This window comes from Notamacropus eugenii, chromosome 1 (assembly GCF_028372415.1).
Source record: "Notamacropus eugenii isolate mMacEug1 chromosome 1, mMacEug1.pri_v2, whole genome shotgun sequence".
NCBI classification, from domain to species: Eukaryota; Metazoa; Chordata; class Mammalia; order Diprotodontia; family Macropodidae; genus Notamacropus; species Notamacropus eugenii.
In genome coordinates, this window is record NC_092872.1 from 265,553,597 (window position 1) to 265,567,472 (window position 13,876).

General features: G+C 37.4%; 1 pseudogene; it reads left to right on the forward strand.

The window, feature by feature from the left end:
• Window positions 1–3,523: 3,523 nt before the first annotated feature.
• LOC140516861 (B-cell receptor-associated protein 31 pseudogene) lies at window positions 3,524–12,658 on the forward strand (annotated as a pseudogene).
• The last annotated feature ends 1,218 nt before the right edge of the window (window positions 12,659–13,876 follow it).

The window sequence follows — 13,876 nt, forward strand, 5'->3', positions numbered from 1 at the left end:
AGAGATACAAGGTAAATGGTTTGTTACTAGATGTCATGACTTGTTATTTTAATTTTTTTAAGCTTAGTGAAATTTTTAGTCAATGCTTACAAAATTACATGAGACTTAGCACCACTAGAGACCTAGAGGAAGTTCTCCCAGCCCATAATGCAGATTCCCTGTGAAGGACACACAAGATTAGGCAAAGTTTTATTAAAACAGAGTCCCTAGTCTCTTGGAACTTATGTTCTAATTCTCAGTACAAGTCCATAAGTTCAGGATGTAACTGTGATAGAAAGTATGATACATGTGGCAGTGTAGTGTTGTGCAACATTGAATCTACAGTCAAGAAGATGTGGGTTTGAATCCTATCTCAAGCATTTATTAGTTGTGGGATGCTGGGCAAATCATATTATCTCTGATCCTCTGCTTCCTTATCTATGAACTGAAGAGACTGGGCTTCATTGTCTCTAAGATCCCTTCCAGCTCTGAATCTATGATCTTATTATTGTACAAGAGGAAACTGATAAATGTGATATGGGATGTGGAAAAATCAGGACACTCATGGATTGTAGGTGGAGTTGTGAATGGATCCACCCATTCTGGAGAGCAATTTGGACCAATTATAGGCAATTATGCCCAAAAAGCTATAAAACTGTGCATACATTTTGATCCAGCAATACCATTGCTAGGTCTATATCCCAAAGAGATTTTTAAAAAGCAAAAAGCACCTATGTGTAAAAAAAAATATTTATAGCAGCTCTTTTCATGGTAACTAAGAACTGGAAATTGAGAGGGTAGGCAACAGTTGGGAAATGGCTGGACAAGTTATGATATATGATTGTGGTGGAATATTATTGTTCTATATGAAATGACAAGAAGGATGATTTCAGAAAAGCCTGGAAAAATTTATATGAACTAATGCAAAGTGACATGAGCAGAACCAGGAGAACATCGGACACAATAACAGCAATATTGTACAATAAGGAACCATGAATTCTCAGCAATACAATGATCCAAGACAATCCCAAAGGACTCTTGATAAAACATGCTATCTACCTCCCAGAGAAAGAACTGATATTATCCAACTATAGACTGAAGTATTCTATTTTTCACTTTCTTTTTTCCTTCCTTTCTATTTTTGCCTGAGTGTTGTACAAAATGACTAATATGGAAATGTTTTACATGACTGCACATAGATAATCTATATCGAAATTTTTACCATCTCAAGAAGGGGGAGAGGAGGGAAGGAGGGATAGAATTTGGAACTCAAAAAGTTAAAAAAAGGTTAAAGATTGTCTTATCATGTAGTTGAGTGGAATAAATATTATTTTTTTAAAAAATTACATTAGAATCAACTTAGCATAATAGGTAAAGATCCAGGAAGACCTGAGTACAAGTCCCACCCCCTAAAACACACTATATAACCTTGGCCAAGACACTTGAATCTCAGAATCCCAAGTAATTCTATAAGAATTGAGATTACAAAAATATTTCCTAGTTTCTATTGATAAAGGGAATTTTCAAACCAAGAAATGTCTAACCCAAAGAAAACACAAGACTAGACCAAAACATGCAGTAAAAAGGTTCCAAAATGTAAAGTATGCTGGAGAACGTTGCTACTGGCATGAGCTATTCAGGGAAGCCATCTTGAATTCGGGGAGTGGGGGAAGGGGAGTATTGAAGCATGGAATGGGTTAGCAAAAATCTGATAGAAGAGATGGGGCCTTCCAGGCATTAGAAGTAACTTAGACAAAGATTTGGAGGTGGGAAAGTGTAATCCACATTTGAGGGGTGGTTAATATGGATTGAAAGAAGACTAGAGCAGAATTATATAAGGGAGGGTTGGTAAGGCATGATGATATTAGACCATAAAGAAATCTGAATTTTATTGTATAGGTAATAAGCAAACATTTCTATTTGAGCAAAGAAATAACATGACAAGATCTATGGTAAGAAAGATTATTTTGGCATTGTTGTAAAGGATAGATTGGACTAAATGACCACTGAAATCCCTTATGATTCTGATACCTGCAACTCTTTGACATGACTAAGAGCTGTATATACTGAGGAGAGAAGGATGTGTTGCAGTATACACCCCTGAAATACCCAAATTGATGAGAACACAGAATATCAAATTATTTCTAATCTTATCTGTGATGGAGTAGAAAAGATAATATATTTGGTATATGAAGATTTCAGTTCAAATCCCATTGTGTTTTTTATTACCTATATTCTCTTGAGGCCTTAAACTCTCCATTTGTTCCTCAAAATGAGGGGGTCTAGACCAAATTACCTCTAAAATCCTTTCCAAGTTAGCTACTATGAAACTATGATTGAAACTTAAAAATAAAATCACTTTTATTGGTATCATCCCAATCCCCCCAAGTGATCTTAATTTTTCCATTTCTATACCATGCCTGTGCATGTGCATATGTTTGCAGCACAATTCCACTCATATATTAAAAGAGGATGTGAACACAGCTTTCCAGGCTGCTGATGAATTCAGCTCTTACAGATGGCTCTCACTCAGCCTCCACTAAAAATAATGGAAGGTAAATGACAATACTCACACGATTTCACCCTCATCAAAAACAGCCGCTCTCGTTGCCTCATCTCGATAAACCTGATGGTACCATTTCAAATGCATCCAGCTAATTAGGTAATCTTGGCAGTTTAAATCTTTCAGACCTCTTCATTATATTTGATGATTTTTTGGTACAAAACAGCTGGAAATTTCCATCAATGAAAACTGGCTTTGTTTTCTTTATTATTATTTTCCTCTGCTCTACATGCCTGCCAGGTTGGGCTGCAAATCATATAAAAGACCTACACAAGCTGGACATATTGACATTAAAATAAAAGCAAAGCCTTTCGTTTGCTGATATTAAGGTAAATTATTAAATATTAAAGTTGATTCATGAAGCAGCTTAGCATAAATGACAACTCAAATAAGCTCAGAGAGGAAAAGGTACATTGGATTATGCAGTTTGTGTGTGGAGCTGATGGGGAGAGAAATATTTTTAATTCTTGGCAATAAAACAAAATTATACTTTGATACAATTGCTCTAAATAGTCAGTAAAGCAATAATGTGACCACTTGTAAAAATAAGTGCAAATAAAAGTCACATCTCTATGCTTCTGTCCTTCCCATTTAGCATGAGAGAAAATGCTAATTTTCATCTTGGATAAAAAGTCACAGGGTATTCCATTTAGATCAGAGACTGTATTAGGAATCCCTTGAGCAGTCTGCTGAAGCTTCTGGACCCTTTCTTAGAATCATATTTTCAAATACACAAAATAAAACCCATAGAATTACAAAATACACTAATTTTAGTGATATATGATTACCAAATTTTGAAAAAACTTCATGGATCCAAGGTTATAAATCCCTGATTCAGAGGCTAAATTCAAGTACTCCAATGGATTTGTGATTTCATCAATGTGGTTATCCCCTGAAGAGGATAACTCATCCATGCCTTCCCAGTTTGTACAACCTTTGTTGAATTGCTCTAATAATTTTGCCACAAATGTTTCACCCAACATGTCAGGTGAGTGTCCATTCTTTCTCTTAATAGGACACCAATGGAACATACAAACCTTATATTTTCATTCCACCATATGACCAGCCTATAGTCTTTTTCACTCATACCTCTTTGATGATAGCCCATACTCCACTACTTCTTTATTAGTTCTCTGATTGCTATGTGTTGCCATCTGAACTCAACCCAACCCACCCTATAAGTACTTTCGTTGTCCTCTGACTGACTGTCACTTTCAGTCCTTTGTAAACTATATTTTTCCATGTCTCAATAGATTCTAAAAGTAACCATTTAATAAGCTTAAACAGGGTGGGAGTTGGAAAGAACTGCTTGGTAAAGTTTGAATTCATGCAAAAATGGTTAAGTCCATGGGAAACTGAGAAAGCAAATATTCTGCAGATTAATGGAGAAGAGCAATGTTGCCAATGCCTTGATGCTGTCAAGATTGCCTTCATTCATTCTAGTCAGCTAGGTGACAGTGAAGAGAGAACTGGGCCAAGGGTCGGGAAGACTTGAGTTCAAATCTGCCCTCAGATACTTTTTAGATTTGTAACTCTAGGCAAGTCCCTTAAGCTCAGTCTTACTTAGTTTCTTCAGCTGTAAAGTGAGCAAATAATAGCACCTACCTCCCAGAAGTATTGTGAGAAAAGCATGAGACTATTTGCAAAAAGCTTAGTAAAATATCTTGCATATAGTAGGCATTTAATAAATGCTTTCTTCCATCCTTTCTAGCCTCCAAGGAAATATGGGAATGTGGTATTTAAAAAAGAAAGTGCATTGGATTTGAAATTAGAAAACATGAGTTCAATTTTTATTTCTGTCATTTTTGTACTTGTATGACCTTAGATGAGTCACTTAACCTACTTATATCTCATTTTCCTCATCTCTAATATGAGAGAGTTAAAGTAGGACTCTAAGATTAGCCCTCTAACCACTCTTCATATAACCAACAAAATTGTCATTTCTATCTTTATTTAGGTCTAATAAACTATTAAAGTATATTTTACTCTAACAAATGAATTGCATTGATTCATTCAACAAAACAAACACCACAGCACAATACATTTAGAAATGTACCTTTGTAGGCTGACTAAATAATATGTCTAACACATTCATGCACTACTAATTTTCAAATGTATATAGATACAGTCATGATTAATAAACTAAGAATTAATTTAAAATGTTACTGAATTTGTAGTAGCTTTTTATCATCATGAATTTTTTTCATTCAACAAATACTTAATAATACAATTACTATCATATGGGTCCACAACATTTATTTTTTATAAAAAGTATTTATCACACTTGAAGTATTGGGAACCAGAACCACACCTAGGAAAATCTGCTAGGACTTTGCCTCAGGGGACCTAAATTTGGAGGGTATCCCGGAGCTACTTTCTACTCCACATACCCAGCAGCCATATCCCCAAAAGTGAGCCTCTCTTCCCAACTTAGAAGTGATGTTCTTCTCCCAGGGTACACTTCCTTCCCCTGCCAATGAGCAGCACCATGGGCCTCCATATATCCCCTTCTTCTCCAACAGTAGCTAATCTTTTAGCACTTGGCAGGGTCCCAGCATGTGCTCTGTTCCCCCCACAGCTGTACCGTGGGTAAGCTTCTCCTGCTATATTCCCTCTCTATGCCAATTCTTTCCCCAGGCACAAAAATTCCTAGGCCTCAGCTTTTCTGAGAAACTCTGCCTTATCTATGAGTGCCCATTACTACTTTACAACACAACACAATCAAAACACAGTATAAATTCCTGTGGCCTAAGATCAAAACACTTCACTTCTTCATCAACTAATGAAACCTCACAAAGGGTCAGCCTATGGTGACAAATCACAGCACTTAGTTAATGACCATCTCCATGAAGCCAGTCAGCTCCAACATAAATCTTGTGTACTTTATACGAGGGAAAAGTCAATCATTTTTAAATTTTCGCCAGCCTTTCTATTATATCGTTACCAAGTCCCAAAAGAGACTTTCCCTAAGCATATTGCTAACAAGGTAATAATTAATTTGTTTCTATGTTTTGAAATCCGCTCAGATACCCGGCTCTGAAAATCAGTCTATTCTAATTTAGGGAAATCAGTCACTTTGAAATATCTAAATGAAACCTCAAACAAGGGAAACTTACTAAGTAGTAAAAAATAAGTAATCCCTCGCCTTGAACTGGGACCTTAAATTATCATGCTTATCAAATTTTAGATTTCTGAGGAACACCAAAGACTATGGATAACAGACACAGAATCCCAAAAGATCTGGACATGCTAGAAAACTGGGGCAACTCTAATAAGGGAAAATTGAATAGGAATAAATGGAAAGTCTTATACATGGATTCAAGAAATTAATTTCCCTCATATAAGATGTGGGAGGACTAGCTAGATAAGACAAGACTAGCTAGCTTGTCCAAGAAATACTACAAATTTTATTGGGCTGAAATATGAAATTATTTGAATTGAATGCATGATATAGCAACCAAGAACAGGAAATATTTACTAACAGAGCCATAACTTCCAGGATCAAGGAGGTGATGATTCCATAGCACTCTGACCTACCCAAACCACCTCTGCAGTATTGGTGGGTGTCACATCTTACTTAGAACATTGTTAAACCTAGATAGTGTCCAAAGGCAGCCAACCAAGAAGGTGAAGAACCCAAAGATCGAGGGCCAGTTGAAGAAAAGGAGAATGTTTAGACTGGAAAAGTAAGGTCTTCAAAGGAGTATGACAGCTTTTGTCAGATAAGTGAAGAGTTGTCATAAAGAAAGGGGAGAGAGGTTAGCCTTCTCCTGCTTGGCCCTACAGGGTTGTGTTCGTCCTTCTTTGCCAAAGAAGACCATGCCATCAGAGAAATGATGACATGACTTGCACTTGACTTTATTTTGAGTGAGGGAGGGCTGTGCAGGTCACCAGCCTCACTTCTCCTCCAGAGCCATCTGAATCCAGGAACTGGGAGTAATGAGTGAAAGGTATAAAGATTTCTTGATGCCAAGAAAAAACTTCCTATCAACTAGAGCCATCCCAAGGTGGAATGGGTTGCCTTCAGAAGCAAAAAGTTTTATATCACCAGAGGTCTTCAAGAAGAGGCTGAATGTGTTGGAAATGCTATAGAGAGATTTATATTCAGCTATAAGTTGAACAAGTAGGTGTCAGTTCCCTTCTGATACTAAGATCCTGTGATTCTTTCTAAAATTATTGTTTATGGTCACTTTTAGTTAAAGAACCTTTCAAAGTAGCAAAACAAAAAAAAAGCAGAAGCCAGATGTCCTCATGTGGGAATTTCATATGAACATGTATTCCATATGAGGGCAATGATAGGAAAGAGAGACTCACTTGAGTAGAAGGGGCCACAGGCATAAGGTCCAGGAACAGGACTGGTGGACCATAGCTGTCATATATGCATTTCCGAGTCAATTTCTGAGTAAGGAACATAGAAAATAACAAAATTGATCATGAAATGCCCCAGGATCTCACAATCTCTGCAAAGTGGTCCCTATGTCCTTTTGTTTTCCTTATGCCACTCAGAGTCAAGAAAGAATGAACAATAATGACTTCTCATGGAATGGAAGAAAGTATTACATTAAGGCAGGGTTTCTTAACTTTGAGTAGATATGCCTATTTATATTATTTTGATAACTGTATTTCAATATAATTAGTTGGCTTTGTAATCCTATGTCTTTTATTTTATACATTTAAAACTATCATTCTGAAATTACTTCATCAAATTGGTCAAACTGACTTCACAAAACTGGTTTCAGCAGTTTTCACCATGATTTTCTTCAGATTGTCAAAGAGATCTATTTATTATACAACAATAATTAGCACTTAAATAGTATTTTCTTTTACAAAGCAACTTACATATTATCTCAATAGATCCTCACAATAATGCCCAGAGGTAGGGGCTATCATTATCTTCATGTAACAGGTCAGGAAACTGAGCACAGAGAGGTTAAGTAGCTTGCCCAAGGTCACAGTTAATAAGTAATTGAAGTAGGTTTGGAACTCAAGTCTTCCTGAATTCAGCTCCACCACTGGAGCTGCACTGCACCCAAAAAGGGTTAAGAATCTCTAAATTAAGGGGTTGCTGTAGACCCAAAAGAGCAAATGATCCTTTTGACACAATCTTCACATGGAGCATTGCCTGGCAAAAAATAGACACTTAACATGCTTGCAGACTGATGTACATCCATCCTTAGATTTTGAGATTTAGGGTCAAACTCTTTTTTTCTTACCTGATAATATCTCTGCATCCATAGCATATAAAAGTGGATTGGAACTAGCTGTGTGCTAGGAATACAAAGCCTAAATTGAAACCATTAGTGCTATCTCGATAATTCTAGACATGGCTACTGGCAGTCCAGAGGGACTGAAAAAAGGTACCAGTGGAAGAAGAAAGAGGAGGAAAAGGATTAAGAAAACAAGCAGGGAGGGGAGGGGAGGCAGATAGGTGGTGCAGTAGATAAAGAATTGCCCCTGGGGTGAGAAGAACCTGAGTTCAAATCTAGTCTCAGACACTTGACACTAGCCATGTAATGCTGGACAAGTCATTTAACCCTGATTACCTAGCCCCTTGCCTCCCTCCCAAAAAAAAAGAAAAAGAGAAAGTATGAAAAGAGAAAAAGTGCATGTGGACCTGGGTGGATTCATATCTATTCTAAAAGTGAGAAATGTATCTATGGCTACCACAGAAGAAAATAGTTTATAGTGTTTTCCGCACTTTAAAGCCATTTATTTTATTTGCATAACCTTGGACAACAGCTTTCTCAAGGCCTCTAATTCTTACATATTGGAGTGAGGGGGGTGGTGTAGCTAGGTGAATAGAGCACTTGGAATCAAGAAGACTGATCTTCACAGGTTCAAATCCAGACTCAGGCTCTTATTTGCTATATGACCCTGGGCAAGTCAACTAATCTTGTTTGACTCAGTTTCCTCATCTGTAAAATGATCTGGAGAAGGGAATAGCAAACTACTCCAACATCTTTGCCAAGAAACTCCCAAATGGGAAAACAACTGAACAACATACGTATTTTAAATGTTCAATTACATATACTTATTATATATAACATGTACATATTATATACATATATTATATATTCACAAATATTTTGCACATATTTATATTATATATACATGTATACATATATACATGTATATATAATATTATAAAATATGTAAATTTGCTTATGTATTATATTATATTTTATTTTAAAGTGTATAAATATAGTTTTTTCTTTTAATTCAGTCTTACAGTACCTGTTCGTGGAATTCCAGAAGAGACAAAGGCAACTTTGAAGTCTAGAACGGCATTTATTAAGTGCCCACTAATGTGTCAGGCACTGTGCCAAGGGCTATAAAAGAACACATTCATATCTTCGCTGCATTTAAGTTCTCAGACTCTCAGGGGAAAAGATGTCTTTTCCAATTCCAGCAGGTAAAGGAAGAAGTAGGTTGGTTCTCCTTCCAGTGTACTTTGTGTTACTTGTGGCTCTAAAGAGTACCCAAGTAGCCCAGAGACCACAACTCAATGGGGCTCATCTCTTCTCTACTTGTTCAGTTTTCTGTGCATCTTTTCTGGAGTTACATTATCAAAGGGAGTATCAAAGACCACCCCAGCCTGTTTCTTCAAAGGGTTGTTTCATCTCATCAGTCACAGCAGGCTATTATCTTCTAATGCGAAAACTTCAAAAATAACTTTGAATTATCATTAAGCCCATGAACATAATATCATGTTTGAAATTCTGACGCACCTGGGGAACTCACGTATTGCACTGGTCTTTGGTGTGAGGTAATTGATCAGGACCCTTTCTGATTGTACCTGTCTGTAAGAATTCAGTGGTTTATTTAGAACAAAGATGGCTTGTTTTGTGTGGGTCCTTTGTGCCAATATCACTCTGTTCCTCCTTATTTTGCTTCCCATGGTGCAAGATTTGCTTTTTCTTTCCCCTAAAGGGCTGGAAAATGAAAGTCAGAGTCATCTCTTGACCTTACTAAAGTGGAGCTATCCCAACATACTTGCCTTTTGCATTCATCATGGCACTCCCATTCTGTCTGGGACTTTGCAGGGAGTGCTTTGCAACTCCCAAACACTAATTAAAGTGCTTTTCCTGGATATGATGACTGGCCTACACTTGTCTAGTCTTACGTTGCTGCTCTGTATACTCTTTTTTCCTTATACCTATAAACCTGTACCTTAAAGTCACTTCTTATTCAGATAGGAAGCATAAATCAATTCAATGAGCATTAATTAAGCACCTATTTTATGCTAGGCATTAAAGAGATAAGGACAAAAAAAACAAATAAGCCCCTGCCCTCAAGAAGCTCATACTCTTAGGGGTTGGGGGTAGGTATAGAATTGCTCAAATGGATTAATGCAAAATACTTATTTGGCAAAACTCAGTATTTATTCTCCTAATCCACATACAGACACATGCAACCCTAAATGCCATGTATTTCGCTGCATAACAATCACAAATATTTTCTCCTCCTATATCCTTTAACCTATTAATATTTACTCAGTATCATAAACAAATAACAAATTAGCTTTTTTTTAAAGCATATTTATGGATTTTTAGAAAGAACTGAAATAAAATACATTCTCTTTGAAGTAGAGACCCACTGTCCCCATACCACCACCACCCCTCCTTGGGAGAGTAGGCTTAAACTTAACATGGTTGCTACTAAATATTTGTGGTACCACCCCTCTCTGCCCTGCCCCAAGTTCACTTTGGGGAATGTCATGGCTACTGGATAAGGCATTTTTGTGTCTGCAGGACATGGAGTCTCAGATGCCAGGTCATTTCATGGTTGAGCTGAATCCCTCAGGGCTGATCTGGGGCCTCATCTGGCTTGGCAGCAATAGCTCCAGCAGTCTTTGCCATTAATTGCTATCACTGAGCCTCTGGAATGCTCACATGATTGTTCTTTCATTTTCAATACCCCTTCACCAAAGAGCAAGAAAAAATAGACCCAACAAAGATGGAAGCAACATCGGTGCCATGTGTGTAAAGCCACATGGCAACCAAGTTGAGGAGGAGTTCCTTCACCTTCAGCTTACAGCATTTCTTTTCCTTCACTTTAACTCCCAAGGAAAAAACTCATTTTAGCTTGTTCATATCATTTGTCTTTATATTAAGTTCCGGCTAACCAGTCAATTAAGTTTTTTCTTCATCACATAGTAAGCACAGAAGATCATAGAATATAGTGTTGATTTGTACTACAGACAGAAACCTCTATGCAGGATCTCAGAACTGAGTCCTTATTGCCTAGTCTAGGGTGCGTGCACACACACACACACACACACACACACACGCACACCTATGCCTCTATTACTCTTACAGAGAAATACAAAATAATTTTGCATGGAAGAATCTGATGATAATTGAAGAAATCAGAAAATGTCTTGTGCTACCTGAACTGTTCTTTGAAGTAACAAAAGGTGAAAAGTATCCGGTACAAAAAGGACACCTGATCCCCAGCACCAGGCTCATTTGGATGTGTTCCATAGAACCAACCTTCATAAACTCAGAGCTGAAACCACCTGAGAGATCAAGTATTTCATAATCTTGCTCATTAAATTCTTATAGCTTCCTATTACTTCTAAAAATCAAATGCATACTCTGCTGGTTGGTATTCAATATCCTTCATGAGCAGGCGTGAACCTACATTTCCAGACTGACTATAGATTACTCCCCTTCCTAGACTCTACTCTGTAGCCAAATTCTCCTTGCTGCTTTTCTCAGTATTCTACCTGCTATCTCTACAAATCTGCAGAGGTCCCTCAAATCGGAAACATACACCTTCATCACTTCTTAGAATTCCTAGCATCTCTCAAAACTTAAACATCAATTTCTATGTGAAGATTTCTCAGATCTCCAATAATTTCCCCACAACACCCCAAAATGTATTTTGTATTGACTTTTTATATTACTCCAATATTTATCCTTATCTTTTTAAAATTTAAATTTATTTTTGTTACATTTTAAGTTTCCCTCTGTCTCCATGCTGAACTGGAGAAGAGCATCACTTCACACACTTACACACACTTGCATGTGCATGAGTGTGTGTGTGGTGTGGGGGGGGGTGTAAAACCATACTCTATGCATGCTTTTATTTATCAGTTCTTTCTCTGGATATGAATCGTATCTCCCTTTATAGGTCTTTTGTGGTTGATTTAGATATTTATAATACTCAGAATAATTCAGTTGTTCACAGTTATTCTTTGAACAATATTGCTGTTACTGTATACAGTGTTTCCTTGGTTCTGCTCATTTGACTTTCATTATTTCATATGTTTTTCCATGTTTTTCTAATATCAACATGCTCATCATTTGTTATAAAACAATAGTATAAGAGAGTTCTGAGCTCGGGCACTCAAATCTTGAGGCTGTGGTGCAAAGGCGCTCAGTCTTCAGTGGACTGCACTTGCTATCTGCCTCTATGCAGAGGTCTTTGCTATGCTGCTGCTCTGCACTCCTTTCATTTCTCCCAAAAGATGGCAGAAGATCTTTAAGTCCCACTTGGTGCAACTGGTGGTGAGGTATGGCAATACCTTCTTTGTGGTTTTCATTGTTATCTGGTGCTGCTTCTCATTGATGCTGTGCGGGAGATCAGGCAGTACGATGACGACATGACAGAGAAGGTGAATCTCCAGAATAACCCTGGGGCCATGGAACACTTCCACATGAAGTTGTTTCAGGCCTAGAGGAACCTCCACATCACTGGCTTCTCTCTGTTGCTGTCTTTCCTCTCAGACTCCTGGTGACCCTTATCTCCCAGCAGGCCATGCTGTTGGCCTCCAATGAAGCCTTCAAAAAGCAGGCTGAGGGTGCCAGCGAAGCCGCCAAGAAATACATAGAAGAAAATGACAAGCTGAAGAAGGAAGCTGGCACCAATGGTGGTAAATTGGACCTGAATGATGATGTCCTAGCGGGGAACAAAAACTTGAAGGCTGAACTCAAGAAACTCACAGAGGAGCTGGCCATCAGCAACGCAACCTGGAGAGAGGAGAAAATGAGGCTCTGGTCATGCTCAAGCAGTCAAAGAGTACGACTGACCAAAGAGTACGACTGTCTGCTGGAGGAGCATACCCGTCACCAGGCTGCAGTGGACGGGCTGACAGACAAGAAAGAGGAGTGAGGGTTTGGCTCCCTTCTCCTTTCCATCCTCTTCCTTCTTCCTTCCTCCCCATCACAAGCAGCTACTTCTCTCTGGAGAGAAAGAGGAGAACACAAGAACACTCCCTGCCCGGTCCAACTCTTATTTCCTTGGTATTGGGGCCCATTTCTTCCCCAAGCTCCACTGCTGACTCAACTGCTTTGGGCTACACATTTGCTCAGCTTGTAAATAAATTTTGACCACTGAAAAAAATAAAAAAAATAAAACAATAGCATACCATCACAATCATATACCACAATATGTTAGCCATTCCTCGATTGATAGGAATCCCTTCAATTTCCAGTTCTTTGCCACCACAGAGTCACAATAAATACTTTAGAATACATCATTTCTTTTCCTTTTCTCCTGATCACTTTGAAAAACAGACCTAATAGTGGGATTGCTAGGTAAAAAGTTATACACAGTTTTGCAACTTTGAGGCATAATTCCATATTACTCTCCCCAAAATGGGTGAATCAATTCACATTTATATCAATAGTATATTAGTCTCCAATTGCCATTTTCCCCTTCTATCATTTTAGCCAATCTGACAGTTATGAGATGATATCTCAAAGTTGTTTTAATTTGTCTTTCTCTAATCAATAATGGTTCAGAGCATTTTTCATGTGATTATATATAGCTTCAATTTTTTTATTGAAAACTGTCTGTTCATATCTTTTGACCACTTATAAATGGGAGAATGACTCAAATTATGAATTTGACTAAGTTCTCTACATATTTGAGATGTGAGACCTTTATCCAAGAAACCATATATAAAATTTTCCCCAATTTTCTGCTTTCCTTCTAATCTTGGCTACATTGGCTTTATTTGTACAAAGACTTTTTAATTTAATGTAATTCAAATAATCCATTTTACATGTCACAATGATGTCCCTTATTTATTCATAAATTTTTCTCCTATTCGTAAGTCTGATAAGTAATGTGTTCTATGCTCTTAAATTTATTTATGATATCTCCCTTTATATCTAGGACACATATGCATTTTGACCTTGTCTTGATAAATAGCATAAGATATTAATCTATACCAATTTCTGCCAGAATGTTATCCAGTTTTCCCAACAATGTTTACCAAATTCTTATCCTACAAGATTAAATCTTTACATTTACCAAACACAAGTTTACAATAAACATTTACTATCATATGTCTACTTTGTTCTACTGACCTACCTTTCTATTCCT